Here is a 19,602-nt window from a genome sequence, read left to right as displayed (position 1 = left end):
AGACAAGGAGGCACGACTCGCATAACATGTCCTCCTCCCCGATTGAGAGGTTGCGGGAGCGGTCGCTGTTGCCGATGCCGACGGCTGCAGAACCACCGGCCTTGTAATTATTAGCCATGGCGCTAGGGTTTTGTTTTGCGAGGCTTCGAACTTGCTCCGCCCCAGAACATTGCTCCAAAGGTGCATACCGCTGAACCGAAGTTGCTTGTTGCTGAACAGATTTACCTACGGTTGCACTGAAGTTGTATGATGCACCAAATTTGCCTACCGATGAACCATAGTCCCATACCCTGCATTGAAAATGCCTACCAGTGCATTGAAGTTGCCCAACGTTGCACCAAAGTTGCCTAACACGACTACGAAGTTGCCTAGTGCCGCACCAAAATTGCTTATCGAAAAACTGGAGTTGCATACCATACAATGAAATTACATACCATGGCATCGAATTTTGGGCAGAGGTGCACTGAAGTTGTCTAAAGGTGTTCCAAAGTCACCTAACGTTGAACCGAAGTTGCCAAATAATGCTCTAAACATGCCTAACGCTGCACCAAAGTTGTCTAATGATGCTCCGAAGTTGCCTAACACTGCTCAGAAATTTTCCTAATGATGCACGGAGTTGCATACGGCTACACCGAATTTTTCTACTGATGAACCAGAGTTACATACTCATGCACCAAAATTGCCTACCCACCAAACTTTGGTGCCTTATAACACATTTTTTTGGTACCATGGAGCAATCCCGTGGTTGACAAGCCAATTTTGGTTCCGACGGCGCAATCCTAGTGATCGACAATCAACTTTGAGCGCATGACAATGCAACTTTGGTGCCTGAAAATGCAATTTTGGTGGCCGAAAGCGCAACTTTGCCGCCCAACGGAGCAAATTTGGTGCCGACAACACAACTTTGGTGCGCTTGAGTTCTCAAGCGCATATCCGGACTTTCCCGAGGACCGCTCTAGACATCCGGTGAAATATCGACTGTCATCTATGCGGATGGCGACGCCTACTTCACAACATTCTTAGGCAATTTCATAGAATCGACACACAACATCATATTGGTAACTATACTGCAGCTAGGGAAAATTACAACTACGATATTTTTTTAGCCAACAATTATTATTTGATTTTAGGTGACAAACTAGAATTTTTAGCAACTATTATGTAATTATAGGCAACTATATGATTTTGTTGTAAAGTTACACATTGTTGATGCTAAGTTGCCCACGGCTGCAATGAAGTTGCCTACTGTTGTAAAGAAGTTGCCTAAATACATTAAAATTGTCTCGTCCTTAAGTTATGTTGCCCTACAATTGATGTGAATTTGCTTCTCGTTCCGGTGAAGGTTCCTACATTTGTTGAAGTTGTCTCGTGCTGTAACTTGGCTTACTATTTTTTTTGGAAACTAACATAACTTACTACTGATGCAAAGTTTCGTATCGTTGTAGAGAAGTGGCCTACCCTCTACCACTATGCCACTCCGCCAGACTATAGGTCCTCCCATAGTAGGATCAGATGGTCGAATGGATTCCCGGTGGACCTTTCCCGATAAGCTATGTAGTTCCACTTATTGTCGCACCTAAATTCTCGAGCGCCTTTGCGGACTTTTCTGAGGGGCGCTCTGGACTTTCAGTGAAACATTGATTGTCGTTGATGCCGACTTCACAACATCCGCACGGAACTTCAGAATGTGGCAATTAAATTTTAGCCATCAAATTATTATGTCATTTTAGGCAACGAACTATCATTTTGCAGCAACTATTCTGTAATTTAAGGCAACAAATTAACACCTACCAGATTTTAGGCAACAAACTATGGCTAGGCAAGAAACTAGCATTTTTAAGAACAATTATTTGATTTTAGGCAACAAATTGGAATCGTTTGGACAATTACCAACTTCCTTACACGTGGGACCAGCTGGTCTATTCTCCTCTGTGCATATCTTCTTCCTCCCACAACATCCCCCGATTCTCTCTTTAGCCTCTCCATGAAACTGCTCCGGCCCGTCACCGATTCCTGTTGCCGACGGCCTCCCCTGCCGCTGCCGTTAACCGGAGGAGCCCCGCCTGCTACCTCTCGCCTAGATCCCTACCGCGTGATGCCGTTCATCCCCGCGTGCTGTCCCGGCCTAGGCGGCGCGTACGAGGAGGCTGTCGCGGCGCACGGATGCTCCACGGCGACTGGGAACAGGAGACGGTGGTGGCGCGGGAGGGAGATTCCGGGGATGTGCAGGCCGGCGGCGGCGACGACGCAGGTTCGAATTCAACCACCTCTGATGGGACTCCCTCGTGGAGGACGGCTAGTCGGAGCGGCATCTGCGCCCAGATCATGACGGCCAGGGCGAGTAGAGCCGATGGCCAGCAGGGCAAACAGTCGACGGACCGGGCGGCTTGGGGTCGCGCCCGGCGCGAGGACGCTGTCACCAAGGAGCGGAGCGGCCGGTGAGTGAGTCCCCGCTCTGCCATGGCCATGGCCGGTGAGGGGGGCACTAATTACTTCGTAAACCGGCGAACGCTTTGATAGGTAACTTTCCTTTTTTATGTTGACCGCTCAGATGGGCGAACGAGCACGCGGCCGCCCGCTAGACGCGTCCTTTTCTATTTACCCGACAAATGTGTTATTTTCCGTATATAGTGTCGAAATAGTGCAGATTTATTGATAAATATCACTTCAAAATATGTCTCAGTTTTACTGGGAGAAATCTAAAGAGATATAAGCCTTAACGCATTATATCAAGGTTTCAGGATCCTTATTGCTACAGAGTTGAACTATTCTATCGAGAGAAACCGTAGCAACGCACGGGTATTCAGCTAGTAATATTAAAGCAAATTTAGAAGATTGCAATGCCACAAGGTTCCTGCTGGAGGCGTATATTTAGAAACGAGCACATATGACACGGCAGCTTACCTTAATTTCTTTTTAGATTAAACGCTGCGTATATATTAACCGGCACAGTCAATCGCAAACAAGCTTACAATATAGTCTGGTGGTCCCCCTAACCATGTTTTACACCACTTATTAACGCAGACCGACGCACATGAACTGACTTTGAATTCCTCTAGGCACCCAGCAGAGTCTTGATTTCCTCGACCAGCGGACCATGCGAAGAACGATCCAGTTCCAGGTCTCCAACTTTACCTGAGCTCCCATACAGATCAGCTTCGAAATTCCCATCTCCAGTGCGAGTTGCACAGCCCTCCTGCAGGCTAGAAGTTCCACACGCTCGGCGTCCGCGACAGCGGGGAAAAACTGGCCAGCTCCCGCCACGAACTCGCCATGATGGTTTCTGATCACCACCCCACCGCCACCGGCAGTACCTCCAACTGGAAGAGCTCCGTCCACATTTGCCTTGTGCCACCCGAATTCTGGAGATTGCCACTGCACTTTTGTCTGCACTGGAGAACCTTCCGTAGCAGAAGCCACATCCTTCAGCGCCCTCCATTCCTCCACTAAGAACATAGTTCTCCTTGCAGTGCTTGTCTGATCCCTTGCCTCATTCCGAGCCAACCACGCCTGATACATGGCCATCATGCCAATGCACAGCTCCTCCTCGCCAACCCTGCCCAACCATTCCAGCAGCCAACACTGGAGCTTACTATGCGACCGTATTGAGTCCCGGAGGATGCTCCAGAGAGAAGCCAGTGCATTCCCTCAGCACCTCACACATACGCTGAACATGTGGACATCCCCAACATCTGTTATGAAATTTAGGTTATGAAATTGTAGAACGTTCACACTAACTATGGACATTGCTTTGAAAATTTCTGAGGCAGCGACGACCCTGACAATGGATGGATTAATTCCATCGTCCCGGAGCTGCGTATCATTTTCCTAATTGATAACACATACAGTTTTATTGTTTCCAAGTGCATCGTCTGGAATCATGCACTTAGTTCCATGATTTTCCACGCATTTTATTGTGCATACATTCTAGAAAAAATATGCCGCAGCAATCATCAGAATAACGCTGCACATCCCACAGAAATCGTTCTGAATCACACCGCATATCCCACAGAAATCGTTCAGAATCGATAGAGAATCGATCCAGAAATCAGTCTGCATCGGGATGGGTATAAGGCGATCACATAGACAAGTTATGTAGCACAGAGATAACACGAACTAAGCATTATAAGCACTACTATATGTATTTTAGATAACCGACCAAATTTACTGATGCAACGACTAACAAGACGACATTATATCACGAAACTAGCTACTTCAGACACGATGAATTCCCGTCCAACCTCAGTACGATGATGTAGATGCAAAGTTCCGCGCAGCTACTCCTGCTGCATGTGCGCCCCCGGCCCACCAGACCCGCCCTCTCCGCCAAGCCCGCCAGGCCCTCCGAGGACGCCCATCCCTCCGACTTCACCGAGTGCGCCGTCACCGGCGGAGCCGCCGCCGCCGGATCCTCCAGAACCGCCGGGGCCACTGAAGCCTCCATCTCCACCGCGTCCGCCGTACCCGCCGATTAAGCCGTCCCCTCCTTCTCCGCCTTCTCCGCCAGGTGCGAGGAAGCCGCCTGTCCCGCCGACGCCGCCGGCGCCTCCGAGGCGGTGGCCTTTCCCACCTTTACCGCCTTCCCCGCCGGGCGCCAAGAAGCCGCCTCTCCCGCCTTTACCACCTTTCCCTCCGAGGCGGCGGCCTTTCCCACCTTTACCACCTTTTCCTCCGGGCGCGAGGAAGCCGCCGTCGCCGCCGCGGCCACCGGCACCGCCGCGGCGGCCTTTCCCACCTTTACCACCTTTCCCTCCGGGCGCGAGGAAGCCGCCGTCGCCGCCGCGGCCACCGGCACCGCCGCGTCGGCCCCCCCTCCCTCCTTTTCCTCCTTCCCCGCCGGGCACAGAGAAGGAGCCCCTCCCTCCGTCGCCTCCGGCGCCACCGCGGACGGATCCGCACCCGCCTGCCCCTCCTTTCCCGGGGCGTCCGCCGAAGGGGGCGTCGCCGCCGCGGCCGCCGCGGCCGCCGATCCCTCCCCGGGCGTCACCGCCTCGTTCGCCGGCGCAGGCAGGCGGCGGCCTAACGAAGTCTCGACCGAGGATGTTGTTGCCGGCCATGGATGCTGCCGATGGAGGTGGTAGGAGAAGTTTGACGGCGAAGGCGCAAGTAGGGTGACGAGAGATATATTGCGTTGTTGTCGGAGGCAAACTCTTGGGATAGCCCTTTTATATGGGCATGCAGCGCTAGGGTTCGATCGGAACCCGACGGTTCTCTTCCCATCGGACCAGGCTAAGATCGAACAGATGATGGCCGTACGATGCTGAAGCCGTCCCCATAATGAACCAATCCCGAGCGTGACTGCCTCCGTAAATGGTAGGCCAGATTGCATGCTTCCCTGAAATCAGGCGGATCTCAATAATTTTGTTTCCTCCTAAATGTTTCCACAAATGATACCAGATTTTTAGGCGACTAATAAATCTGATAAACCATGTTTCCAAGCAGCTCAATCTGTTTCCTTATTTTGTTCCTTACGGATCAAAATAATATTCAATATTATTTGATGTTTTAAAGTAAACTAGCATGATACCCATGCGTTGCTACCGGACACGATTGAGTTGTGGTTAGAAAAATAAAATAAAAAATATGACATACTTCACTTTTGGTGCAACTGTTATTTTTGAGCACCCAGCTGCCGCAGCAAACCTCTTAATTTTCGTTTACTGAATAATTTGAGGCTCCGGGGGATTTCATCACTGAAAATAAATAAAAAGTCTTGACAGAACAAATTTTAGGCCACGGAGAATGAAAATTAGTTTTCTATTGACGGGATGAATGTATGCTAATTTATGGACACAAATAAACAACTATTGATATATGTTAAATAATCAATCACCGTGAATTCTTGCACATATCCTTCTTTGCCTCTATATATTTATGAACCTATTGAACATTTTAAAAAATTCAGGATATGCAATAAACCTTTATTTGTCCTTTTATTTTCCTTACCCACAACAATACATCGATAGACGCGCAGAAAATCTGGGTTCACTACTCCCTCCATTCCGGTTCATATTGACGCGCGTATCCCTAAATAGTATAGTTGACTAATATAATATAAATTGTATAACATAAAAATATATCATTAGAATGAGTTCTTAATTTGCACATTATATTTTCAGTGGCACTTCCAAGAAGTCACCTTCCAATATAAATTCAGTTAGTTATCCAATACAACAAATAACAAGAAATGGCGGCACGGAAGTCCGTTCCTCCCAAAGATAGGAGTGGCCCTTCATTCCCTCCCTTTGCTCTTCTGCTCAGGCGAAAGTGAGGCGACCATAGTTTCAACGTTCTCTGACGGTGAACCCGCAGGTTTCTCGCTCCTCCGCTCGTCGCTCCGGCGGCGGGAGGAGGTGAACCCCGGTGCTTCATGTTGGGCACGTAGATAGGTTAGAAGTAATGTTTCTAGCGATGACGTCTTGCTGGCGGAGACGGCACAACGACAAATAAGGTGTGTCCTGGCTCGATCCCCACCTCGGTGAGGCTCCCAGTGGTCCCTTCGACGAGCCAGTGGATGTGTGTGCTTGCTACATAACTTTAGTCCTCCAGCTTCTTCTCCGTAGTGGAGGCGCTTGCTCTGATACCATCACGAAGCTCTGGAGGTTTGTACATGGGTCAGCCGTCAGGTGTTATTTTCGATGGAGATTGTAGCATTCGTCAGAAGTTAGCCGGTTCGGAGGGTTTGAGATTGCTAGACGACGGTGCCAATCTCCTCCATAGTCTACGTGCGGCGTTGCTAGAGTCAGAGAAGTTCGGGGAGCCACAACATGAAGATCCTTGACGTTCGCGGCGGGCCACATCTGAGGCACATAAAGCAATCATTTAGTTACCATATGTAGCATAGGAGGTGACACACATATTTTTTAAGTTTTAGGTTTAACAACTAATTTCACAAAAAATATGCCATGCATGTTATACCAATGAATTCGTATTTGAAAATAATTTGTAATGGTATAATGTTTATAACAAATAACATATGCAATATGGGCCAAATTAATGGTCAAAGATTAGACACGCATAAAAAGCCAAATGCAATGGGACGGAGGAAGTATTTTATAGGGCCCAACACAAAAGCTGAAAAAGTCATTTTTCAATGTAATTCACTCAGTCGTGTGGTCGGAGTATAAATTTGCAGGAGCAGTGCCGTGAGACAACGTGGTACAAGTTATGGACTCCATACCTGTCTTTGTGTCAATCGGGTCAGCTTCTAACATGTTTGGGCCAAATTTGCTTGAAGAAAAAAAGATATAGCATGTCCCTACGAGTAGTCATGCAGGGTCCATTGAATTTGTTCGGCCCAGTACATCATAGCAGAGGAATCACCCTATCAGTCACCGTAACCGTAACACACAAGAAACACATTCCCGTTTTCTAATTACTGCCATAGCACGCTGTTGTCTTACAGGGTGCCCACCTTCCGCGTTCATCCGATCAGTATCCGACGGTTCGAAGCTTTTATAGGGACCACAACAGGGGCTTGACAGTTTGGTCTGCACGTGGGATATTCGCACCACAACACCCAGATGTGATTTTTTACCCCGATGGTTTCAGGGCCAAATTCCCCATTCTTCTTCTCAAACGCATCTCTCTCTCTCTCATTTTCTCAAGCATTTGTTCCTACGTATCCGGCGGGGAGGAGCTCGACGGCAGATCGGGAGGGGCGGCTCCACCATAGGGCGTTGCAGAGCTCCGTCTCCATGGGCATCGCCGGAAGGGCCTCGCCCCCATGGAGTGCTGCAGGGGGCCGGTCTCCATGGCGCGCCACCGGGAGGCCGCCCATCTCCACCGCTGGCTGCAGGGGCCCCGTCTCCATGGCGCGCCGCCGGGAGGCAGCCCATCTCCACCGCTTGCTGCTGGGGCCGGTCTCCATGGCGCGCCGCCGGGAGGCCGCCCATCTCCACCGCTCGCTGCAGGAGCCCCGTCTCCATGGCGCGCCGCCGGGAGGCAGCCCATCTCCACCGCTTGCTGCTGGGGCATGTCTTCATGGCGCGCCGCCGGGGGTACGCTCATCTCCATCGCGCGCTGCAGGGAGGACCTCGACCTCACCGCGCCGCTGGTCCTCTCTGCCATGGTTCCCTCAAGTTCTTCTGGTAAAATTTTTTGAGCTGGGATGTACTACTTTTTGGTCTTTTTTTACATTTAGAATAATGACGCCAGTGGATGTAATTTATTTCTTTTTTCTACATCGAGGATCATCTTTTTTTCCTTTTTCTACATTTAGAATCCTGAAAATAGTAGGTTCCTCCATATCTGGATGTAATATTAGTATGTTCCCCCAAGATCTAGATGTATTTTTTTCCCTTTTTCTACATTCCATTGCTGCTAATTTTTACAGAAAAAAAAGACGGTGGCCTATCCTTTTATTTTTCATTTTTTTTTTCTGTCTGGATTTGCAGTCCACCTACGTGGATGTATTTTTCATATGCGATCAAAATATCTGCACGGGAAGAGAAGGCGCGCGGGAGGAGAAATGTGCAGACCTGACTTTCTATTTTTGGAACGTGCGGGCTGTCTGAATATGTTCTTTTCTATTTTTGGGTGGGGCACTCCCTAAGACTAACCAGTGCTAGGGCACCATGTAGCAACGTCCAAACACATTAGTACCACCTCGCTAATCAGACAATAGAGAGGGCTCGCGGGATCCCTTCGCTGGTTTTCCCTCCTGTAGCCGGTTTTTCTGTTGCTGGAGGCCACGGGTTTTCTCCGATCGCTAGGTTCTGGTTTTCTCTTTTGTAGTCTGACCAGGTCGCTAAGGTTGCCGTTTTCTTGGCTAACTATTCGATTTAGATCCGATCCAATCGCTAAGGCTGCCGGTTTAATTGACGTACCAAGGAACTTTTCACGTACGGACACCACCAATTCCCGTTTAATAGTAAAGATAAAGAAGATATAAATTTGCTTCAATAGTAATAGGAGGGTGATTTCGTAATTTGCTTCATAAAAAATAAATGTAGAAAAATAATCACGATTTGTATTTTCAATATTTATCTTCCTTGATGACAGAAGCATTCGCCTTGATCGATGGAAACACCATTTATTTAGATTCCATTAGTTTGCAATGGCTACATGTTTTTGGACCAGAAAAGGTCCCATCTTGATAAATGGAAGCATCATTTTTGTGGCGCTAGGGACATGTTGTCTGCATCATCGACAACTCTTTCTATAATCAATAGAAATATTTATTTATCCATGTTAGTATTTTTGATCTATCAACACAACTTTTGAAGCAACCAAAACAAATTTCAGTCTGATGAAAATATTTGCTTCGCAAAAGAATTCTGTGGAAGCACAACATGAAGCACGAAGCAATGAACAAATTAATTTGATTGAAACAAAAAATTATAACTCTTGTAGCGACAAAATTAAACAATATTACACAATAATGTTTTCGCTGCTCCCTAACCAGCGTCATTGACCGTTGTATGGGCTGATCATGAACGTTCTCCCATACGCTGCAAGCTCCTCCTCAGTAAGGCATTGTTGTCCCAACGGTGGCGTACTCGGCAGTATAGCAACATCAATAGATATACAACTAGAAACAGGTTAGGCAGAATTATGTTTATATAATGGAAGCATCATTAGTAACACGAAAGCACGTCCTGGCACTAAGAAAGGTTGAAGCATCAGTTAGAAACTGTGTGTTACATGGTTGAAGCACAGATTACTAGCCGTTGAAGCAAAATTATTGTACGATAAGAGCGTCACACAATGGCACTAGTTGAAGAAAACAATCAATTAGGAAAACTTGGCCAGCGTAGAGCAACGATTATCAGAGCATATATAATTTTCTAGAGAAACTTGGCTAGCACTAGCACTACAGAAATTTTCTTTTTGCAAATTGGCATGCTTCCGGAAATTTTTTGGGTACTGAAATTTGTGATTTGAGCGATGTCGCAGAACATATGTATATTGGAAGCATAACTTAGAAATCAAGGAAGCATGCTTCATATGCAGTGAAAGCATAGTTATTTGAATTGGCAAATTTATTTCCTTCTGGCAGAAAAGTGTATATTAGAAGCACATGTGGGAACAAATGAGGCATGAATAACAGTTACTGGAAGCAAGAAAAATATATGCTTTGAAAGCAGGTTGATTCAAATCATAAAAATTAAGACAACGCATCATACCGAACAGTATGTCGAAGCAGAAAACTATAAAACCTAAAATGAATAATGATTTCTCTCAAAATTACCTAATACCTAATCCTTAAACCCTAATAGGAAGCATATATATTTAGAAGCAAGAGTTTAGTTCTATCTCGACACAAATCATCTTTACTGGAAGAATATAAATATGGAAGTGGAAGCACTGATATTTCTAAGCAAGGAATTAGTTCTATCTCAATGTAACCAATTTGTATTGGAAGCATAGATATTTCAAAGCACATAACTAGTGTTGTCTCAGTATAACTCATCTGTGCTAGAAGCATATATAATTTTGAAATTTGAATGAGCTATACTTGCCTCCACCATGTGGGTGCATCCTCCTTTGATGTACAAACCAATTTCATCCAAAATTACAGTACTTCTTTGCCTTCCCAGCTTTTACACATTGTAAGAGTATGATGGGCAAACATAAGACACCAACATGTTATTTTTGAGCAACCAAAATTATTCATATAAGCATTGTTACTACCAAAATTATTCCTATAAGCATTGTTGTTGAAATTGTTATTTTTAATGAAATTCACATCAACATGCTATTCTTGAGCAACCAAAGAAGCTAACAGAATATTATTTGTATCAACATGTGCTTTACCATTAACAAGCATAGACATAATAGTATCAATCTTATCACTCAAGGAGGAGGATTCTTCGACGGAATTTACCTTCTTACCTTGTGGAGCTCTCTCGGTGTGCCATTCAGAATAATTTATCATCACATCATCAAGTAATTTTGTTGCAGCCCCCAAAGTAATGGACATAAAGGTACTCCAGCAGCTGAATCCAGGAGATTTCTTGAAGAAAAATTTAGTCCTGCATAAAAGGTTTGGATGATCATCCAAGTAGTCAGTCCATGAGTGGGACAATTCTTTACCAAAGATTTCATTCTTTCCCAAGTTTGAGCAACATGTTCATTATCAAATTTTCTAAATTTCCTTATGTCGCTTCTCAAAGATATAATCTTAGCAGGAGGATAATATTTTCCAATAAAACCATCTTTGCATTTAACCCAAGAATCAATACTATTTCTAGGCAAAGATAGCAACCAATATTTAGCTCTACCTTTCAAAGAGGAAGGGAACAATTTTAGTTTTATAATGTCACCATCTATATCCTTATATTTGTGCATCTCACAAAGTCCAACAAAATTATTAAGGTGAGAAGTGGCATCTTCAGAAATAACACCAGAAAATTGCTCTTTCATGACAAGATTTAATAAAGCAGGTTTAATTTCATAGAAGGCTACTTCGGGAGCAGGTGGAGCAATAGGTGTACAAATAAAATCATTATTGTTGGCGCTAGTAAAGTCACACAACTTCGTATTTTCAGCGGAACCCATTTTAGCAAAATTAAAACTAAGCAATAGAAATAACAGCTATAATAGAAACTAATTTTTTCGTGTTTTTGATATAAAGACAACTATAAAAGTAAACTAATTTCTTTTGTGTTTTCTATATAATAAAGCAAAAAAAAAAGTAAACTAAGAAAACTATAACAAAGTAAAAAAGATTGGAGATGAGAGACTCCCCTTGCAGAAATTCTCTTTCTCCCTGACAACGGCGCTAGAAAATCTTGATGGTGCTCCGGTGATGGCGCCAGACAATCTTGTTGGCAGTTGTTGTGGAAGCGGTTGGGAAACCCCAAGAGGAAGGTGTGATGAGCACAACAACAAATTTTCCCTCAGTACAAAACCAAGGTTTAATCGACCAGTAGGAGAAAGGCGTGACTTCTTGTGACGCCCCGGAACTGGTACCATGAGGATTCCAGCGATCCCGCCGAAATCCGCACGATATCGATTCAGAGACGCCCTCCGACACGATGTGCGCGAAGAATCACACACGTTATGCCAGAGGAATTAACACGAGCGGTAACATTACAACAGGATTACAATAGAGCCCACAAGATACATATATTACAACAACGACTCCAACGAGTCAAGATACAAATATACAATACAAAGATCCAAATCATACAAAAGATCGAATACGTCCGAGTACGGACAAGATACAAATTGGACTAAGAGTCCTGAAGATAACCAGTGGCGTCCATAACCCTGCCCAGGCCAAGCCGGAAGGGTAACCTTGCTAACGTCGTCATCTCGTACCTGTCAAAGTCGGGCCATCGGTTGCCGACAAAAGGGGGAGGAGACAAAAAGAAAGGAAGGCGAGGGTAAGTACCATTGGCACGTACTTGCGAGACAAGACCAGCTATGCTCGCTGGTGGGCGGTATAAACTTCACCCGGCTATATGTGGAGTTTAGCGGCAGCAAAGCTACTATCCAATAGAGACTCACTACAACATCCGTCTACTCAGAGAAGATAAGAGAGCGCACAAGGTAACAGTTCTATACTCTGCAAACATAACACAGCCGATGCGATCCCCCTTCGCAAAGAGGTACTGTCAAAGGCTCACACACATTTTGAAAAGGTTTTATTAGCAAGTTATTAGCAACAGGAAATAAGGTGTAAGTTGTTCTATGATCAAGCTATACAATTCCAAGTCGTCCATAACCGCGGACACGGCTTATCGATAAGATGTACACCCTGCAGGGGTTGCCCAAATGTAACCATACGCATGCTCGAACCCACTTGCTACAGGTGGAGTCTCACATCAAGACCGTTCCCAATGCAAGAGAAAGTTTAATGGGAGCTACCCAACTAAGCTACCCGTGACGAAGTTCGGCCGTACTCCGATACGGACCCAGGAGTTGCGATGGCGTCCAAGGCGGGCACTAACGACCGGCCAAGGATAAGTCGGCACGCAATATGAGTACAGTACAGAAATAAACACCCGAAGGCAACAGGAAGTAAATCGTGCATATCGTGCATATGGGCAAATAAAACCAAGATTGTGGCTCCCAATAAACAGACTCGAGGAAAGGTAGTGGGTGATGGGGGTCCCATTCCCCCACGTACGGGTAGAGCGCTCAATCTCGGAACAGATAACAAGAACTCGGGTCCTAGGGGACATTAGCGAGTCAAAGTTCCGATGCTTTCGCAAAGGGGCTCACAGATGCCTCTGCTTACAATTTTAGTTGTTAACAATAAAGTAAAGTGTGATTATCTCCAACAAATGATATAGCATGTAAAAACCTCCCAACAACCCAACATATCCCGATAACAGATCGAGATAAACAACAGAGCCTAAACACGCCTACGACTCGCAAGGCTGGCAAACAACAAACAATAGGTAGGGCGAGGAGGTGTATCTCGGACATATAGGTAACAGGTGGATAGGACACGTGACACAACAGAATCGCAACATAAGGATAGCAATAGATCAAAAGAGCATGTAAAAGTAAAATAGGTGAAGGGGTGGGCTACTTTGTGAAAAGGCTATGCAGAAGAACTTGTCGGAGAACTCGTCGTATCTTACAACACCACTTCGTGATCCTATCCGGGAAGAAGCAAATGCTGGAACACACAACGTATGCAAGTTTTACTACTACGGATAAAGAAGATCCAGCATGATCAAGATGATATGCATGACATGGCAAAGATGATGCGGTGCACTTATCCAATTTAAGCGGGATCGGAATCCCGGACAATCAAATTAGAGTTGGAGTTGCATTTTCTACCGGCAAAGTTAAGGGTTGAATAGCATGGCATAACATGGCAGGGGTGAGCTACTTCAATATTAAACGGAGCGGGGAAAACCATAGTTGGAAATCCAAAATACTCCGCATATATGTGAGGTGGATATGCACAACTATCAACGCACGACATGATGCGGGATGCAAACAGATGAATGGATGGCATATTCATGTTCAGCACATTTTTCTGATCAATTTTCATATATAACACTTTTTATTTCGAGTTACCAATTAAAAGTTATTAACAGAATAGTTTTTATTATTGAAAATAGATAAACAGACTTATTTTTAAAAGGGAAAGGGTCCGATTTTAATTTATGAAAAGGGGGAAGGACCCCGGGTTAGTTTACAGGATTGCAGGGGGTTTTTCAGGAAACCATCCGCGACAGGGACTGCGGTTGGTGAAAAAGAAGAGACAGGGGGCTAGATGCAAACCGCCAGATCCAGATCTGGATCTGGGGCGTTTTCTTACCCATGCGACAGCTAGCCGCTGCGGCTGACGCGTGGGGCCCGGGGCTGACGAGGCGACAGCGTGGCGGCCGATGTGGCAACCATCTGTTACTTGCACGCAAGGCGTTCGACGCCGTGCGCGTTCCAGGCGCGATGGTCACCGCGGCCGGACATGATGCGCGCGGGAGATTGGAGGCATTCCGGGAAGCGGGGCTTGGTGCAGGGGGTCCGCGTCGACGCGGAGAACCATGGAGGGGCGGCGCCGGGCACAGGGGATCGACGGAGAGGCGCCGGCGGGGAGCATCTGCGGCGGCGGTGGTCGGCAACAAGGTGAGGTGGAGAATCCGGAAGCAAAGACGGGGTATAAGGTGTCTACGAGATGCGCATGCTCACCAGAAACTTGGTGGTGTACTCAGAAGGGGCGGAGGAGGTCCATGCTCGCCGGAATCTTCGCCGGAGCGCGACGGCCGTAGCGGAGAATTGGCGACCTTGGCGTCGATTGGAGCGGAACCAACTCGATTCCTTTGACGAGGATGACGAGGACGACGGGGCGCACCTGATGGTGCCCTCAGAACGGTGGGGGGAGCCTGGGAGCGGCGGCGCCATGGCGAGGCCGACGGTGGTGCTCGGGCTTCACAGAGAAAAAGAAGGGAAGCAGGAGAGATGGCGGCGCGAGGGAGGAAGAAGGTAGGGTTAGGGTTTGCGGTCTCGAGAGGGGTTAAAAGGGGAGGGGAGCAGGTGGAGCGCGCCGCGGTGGTTGGCGAGGAGGACCACTGCTCACGCAGCCAACGTGAGGGAGGAAGACGACAACGATGCTGTGCGTGGAGAATTTCTCCACTCGAAGGGGTACGGGCCAAAGAAGAAGTGGCCAGCTCGGGCCAGAGGAAGAAAAAGAGGTGGGCCGTGTGGTGGAGGAAGAAGGAAAAGAAGTTGGGCCAGAAAAGAGAAAGGGGTTCAGGGAGGAGGAAAGGGTTTTGTTTTAAAGAAAAAGGAGAGGGGGTTTAGTATAAACCATATGAGAGGGAAAACCAAAATATTTTAGGTTTTATAAAATAATTTTTATTTTATTTTGTGAAACCATGGATGATATGATGCATATGTCATGATGATGCACAAAAGAAAAAGAACAAACAAATCTATTAGGGGTAAGATCCTGGGCCGTTACAATCGACACCACTAACAAGGAACCTCGCCCCGAGGTTCCACGTCCAGGTACGGGGGAGAGAGGTGAACTATCGGATCTTCTCGCGACGTGTTGATCTCCTCGACACCACTAACAAGAATTGTTGCTCCATGTAGACGGTCGACACCACTAACAAGAAGTCGTTGTTCCGATGTTGATGATGTGTTGCTGTCGAGATCCTCCGAAGAACGAACCTAATAGGTGAGGGGCAAAGATCGTCCAACCCGCGTCGGAACCTAAGACTTAGAAAACTCAGATAAGAGAGAAGACTCAAAAATCGCCAAGGTAAGAGGAGAAAGAATTGAGGTAAGGAGAAAAATCATAGCTAATCAGAACTATCCAACGAATTTCGAAAATAGGTTTTGACACTAGACACAACAACGTCCGTTGGCAAGGTTAACCTACAGGCTAGACTAGTGGGGTACCGTCAACCTGGCTCTGATACCAACTTGTGACGCCCCGGAACCGGTACCATGAGGATTCCAGCGATCCCGCCGAAATCCGCACGATATCGATTCAGAGACGCCCTCCGACACGATGTGCGCGAAGAATCACACACGTTATGCCAGAGGAATTAACACGAGCGGTAACATTACAACAGGATTACAATAGAGCCCACAAGATACATATATTACAACAACGACTCCAACGAGTCAAGATACAAATATACAATACAAAGATCCAAATCATACAAAAGATCGAATACGTCCGAGTACGGACAAGATACAAATTGGACTAAGAGTCACGAAGATAACCAAGTGGCGTCCATAACCCTGCCCAGGCCAAGCCGGAAGGGTAACCTTGCTAACGTCGTCATCTCGTACCTGTCAAAGTCGGGCCATCGGTTGCCGACAAAAGGGGGAGGAGACAAAAAGAAAGGAAGGCGAGGGTAAGTACCATTGGCACGTACTTGCGAGACAAGACCAGCTATGCTCGCTGGTGGGCGGTATAAACTTCACCCGGCTATATGTGGAGTTTAGCGGCAGCAAAGCTACTATCCAATAGAGACTCACTACAACATCCATCTACTCAGAGAAGATAAGAGAGCGCACAAGGTAACAGTTCTATACTCTGCAAACATAACACAGCCGATGCGATCCCCCTTCGCAAAGAGGTACTGTCAAAGGCTCACACACATTTTGAAAAGGTTTTATTAGCAAGTTATTAGCAACAGGAAATAAGGTGTAAGTTGTTCTATGATCAAGCTATACAATTCCAAGTCGTCCATAACCGCGGACACGGCTTATCGATAAGATGTACACCCTGCAGGGGTTGCCCAAATGTAACCATACGCATGCTCGAACCCACTTGCTACAGGTGGAGTCTCACATCAAGACCGTTCCCAATGCAAGAGAAAGTTTAATGGGAGCTACCCAACTAAGCTACCCGTGACGAAGTTCGGCCGTACTCCGATACGGACCCAGGAGTTGCGATGGCGTCCAAGGCGGGCACTAACGACCGGCCAAGGATAAGTCGGCACGCAATATGAGTACAGTACAGAAATAAACACCCGAAGGCAACAGGAAGTAAATCGTGCATATCGTGCATATGGGCAAATAAAACCAAGATTGTGGCTCCCAATAAACAGACTCGAGGAAAGGTAGTGGGTGATGGGGGTCCCATTCCCCCACGTACGGGTAGAGCGCTCAATCTCGGAACAGATAACAAGAACTCGGGTCCTAGGGGACATTAGCGAGTCAAAGTTCCGATGCTTTCGCAAAGGGGCTCACAGATGCCTCTGCTTACAATTTTAGTTGTTAACAATAAAGTAAAGTGTGATTATCTCCAACAAATGATATAGCATGTAAAAACCTCCCAACAACCCAACATATCCCGATAACAGATCGAGATAAACAACAGAGCCTAAACACGCCTACGACTCGCAAGGCTGGCAAACAACAAACAATAGGTAGGGCGAGGAGGTGTATCTCGGACATATAGGTAACAGGTGGATAGGACACGTGACACAACAGAATCGCAACATAAGGATAGCAATAGATCAAAAGAGCATGTAAAAGTAAAATAGGTGAAGGGGTGGGCTCGCCTGTGAAAAGCTGCAGAAGAACTTGTCGGAGAACTCGTCGTATCTTACAACACCACTTCGTGATCCTATCCGGGAAGAAGCAAATGCTGGAACACACAACGTATGCAAGTTTTACTACTACGGATAAAGAAGATCCAGCATGATCAAGATGATATGCATGACATGGCAAAGATGATGCGGTGCACTTATCCAATTTAAGCGGGATCGGAATCCCGGACAATCAAATTAGAGTTGGAGTTGCATTTTCTACCGGCAAAGTTAAGGGTTGAATAGCATGGCATAACATGGCAGGGGTGAGCTACTTCAATATTAAACGGAGCGGGGAAAACCATAGTTGGAAATCCAAAATACTCCGCATATATGTGAGGTGGATATGCACAACTATCAACGCACGACATGATGCGGGATGCAAACAGATGAATGGATGGCATATTCATGTTCAGCACATTTTTCTGATCAATTTTCATATATAACACTTTTTATTTCGAGTTACCAATTAAAAGTTATTAACAGAATAGTTTTTATTATTGAAAATAGATAAACAGACTTATTTTTAAAAGGGAAAGGGTCCGATTTTAATTTATGAAAAGGGGGAAGGACCCCGGGTTAGTTTACAGGATTGCAGGGGGTTTTTCAGGAAACCATCCGCGACAGGGACTGCGGTTGGTGAAAAAGAAGAGACAGGGGGCTAGATGCAAACCGCCAGATCCAGATCTGGATCTGGGGCGTTTTCTTACCCATGCGACAGCTAGCCGCTGCGGCTGACGCGTGGGGCCCGGGGCTGACGAGGCGACAGCGTGGCGGCCGATGTGGCAACCATCTGTTACTTGCACGCAAGGCGTTCGACGCCGTGCGCGTTCCAGGCGCGATGGTCACCGCGGCCGGACATGATGCGCGCGGGAGATTGGAGGCATTCCGGGAAGCGGGGCTTGGTGCAGGGGGTCCGCGTCGACGCGGAGAACCATGGAGGGGCGGCGCCGGGCACAGGGGATCGACGGAGAGGCGCCGGCGGGGAGCATCTGCGGCGGCGGTGGTCGGCAACAAGGTGAGGTGGAGAATCCGGAAGCAAAGACGGGGTATAAGGTGTCTACGAGATGCGCATGCTCACCAGAAACTTGGTGGTGTACTCAGAAGGGGCGGAGGAGGTCCATGCTCGCCGGAATCTTCGCCGGAGCGCGACGGCCGTAGCGGAGAATTGGCGACCTTGGCGTCGATTGGAGCGGAACCAACTCGATTCCTTTGACGAGGATGACGAGGACGACGGGGCGCACCTGATGGTGCCCTCAGAACGGTGGGGGGAGCCTGGGAGCGGCGGCGCCATGGCGAGGCCGACGGTGGTGCTCGGGCTTCACAGAGAAAAAGAAGGGAAGCAGGAGAGATGGCGGCGCGAGGGAGGAAGAAGGTAGGGTTAGGGTTTGCGGTCTCGAGAGGGGTTAAAAGGGGAGGGGAGCAGGTGGAGCGCGCCGCGGTGGTTGGCGAGGAGGACCACTGCTCACGCAGCCAACGTGAGGGAGGAAGACGACAACGATGCTGTGCGTGGAGAATTTCTCCACTCGAAGGGGTACGGGCCAAAGAAGAAGTGGCCAGCTCGGGCCAGAGGAAGAAAAAGAGGTGGGCCGTGTGGTGGAGGAAGAAGGAAAAGAAGTTGGGCCAGAAAAGAGAAAGGGGTTCAGGGAGGAGGAAAGGGTTTTGTTTTAAAGAAAAAGGAGAGGGGGTTTAGTATAAACCATATGAGAGGGAAAACCAAAATATTTTAGGTTTTATAAAATAATTTTTATTTTATTTTGTGAAACCATGGATGATATGATGCATATGTCATGATGATGCACAAAAGAAAAAGAACAAACAAATCTATTAGGGGTAAGATCCTGGGCCGTTACAATCGACACCACTAACAAGGAACCTCGCCCCGAGGTTCCACGTCCAGGTACGGGGGAGAGAGGTGAACTATCGGATCTTCTCGCGACGTGTTGATCTCCTCGACACCGCTAACAAGAATTGTTGCTCCATGTAGACGGTCGACACCACTAACAAGAAGTCGTTGTTCCGATGTTGATGATGTGTTGCTGTCGAGATCCTCCGAAGAACGAACCTAATAGGTGAGGGGCAAAGATCGTCCAACCCGCGTCGGAACCTAAGACTTAGAAAACTCAGATAAGAGAGAAGACTC

The 19,602-nt window shown here is 47.2% G+C and overlaps 2 long non-coding RNA genes across 2 annotated transcripts; both read right to left on the bottom strand.

The window, feature by feature from the left end:
- Positions 1–13,503: 13,503 nt before the first annotated feature.
- LOC127295299 (uncharacterized) lies at positions 13,504–14,928 on the bottom strand. The gene is made up of 3 exons (XR_007847699.2): positions 14,599–14,928; positions 14,228–14,509; positions 13,504–13,576 (listed from the first exon to the last, which is right to left on the bottom strand). It is a non-coding gene; the product is annotated as an uncharacterized lncRNA (long non-coding RNA).
- A 1,613-nt stretch (positions 14,929–16,541) lies between these two features.
- LOC127295298 (uncharacterized) lies at positions 16,542–18,870 on the bottom strand. Its single transcript, XR_011743192.1, has 3 exons — positions 18,541–18,870; positions 18,170–18,451; positions 16,542–17,518 (listed from the first exon to the last, which is right to left on the bottom strand). It is a non-coding gene; the product is annotated as an uncharacterized lncRNA (long non-coding RNA).
- Between the last annotated feature and the right edge of the window lie 732 nt (positions 18,871–19,602).

Source organism: Lolium perenne, chromosome 4, assembly GCF_019359855.2.
Source record: "Lolium perenne isolate Kyuss_39 chromosome 4, Kyuss_2.0, whole genome shotgun sequence".
NCBI classification, from domain to species: Eukaryota; Viridiplantae; Streptophyta; class Magnoliopsida; order Poales; family Poaceae; genus Lolium; species Lolium perenne.
Note: the sequence above shows the minus strand (reverse complement) of the source record. Positions and strands in the feature narration are given on the sequence as shown.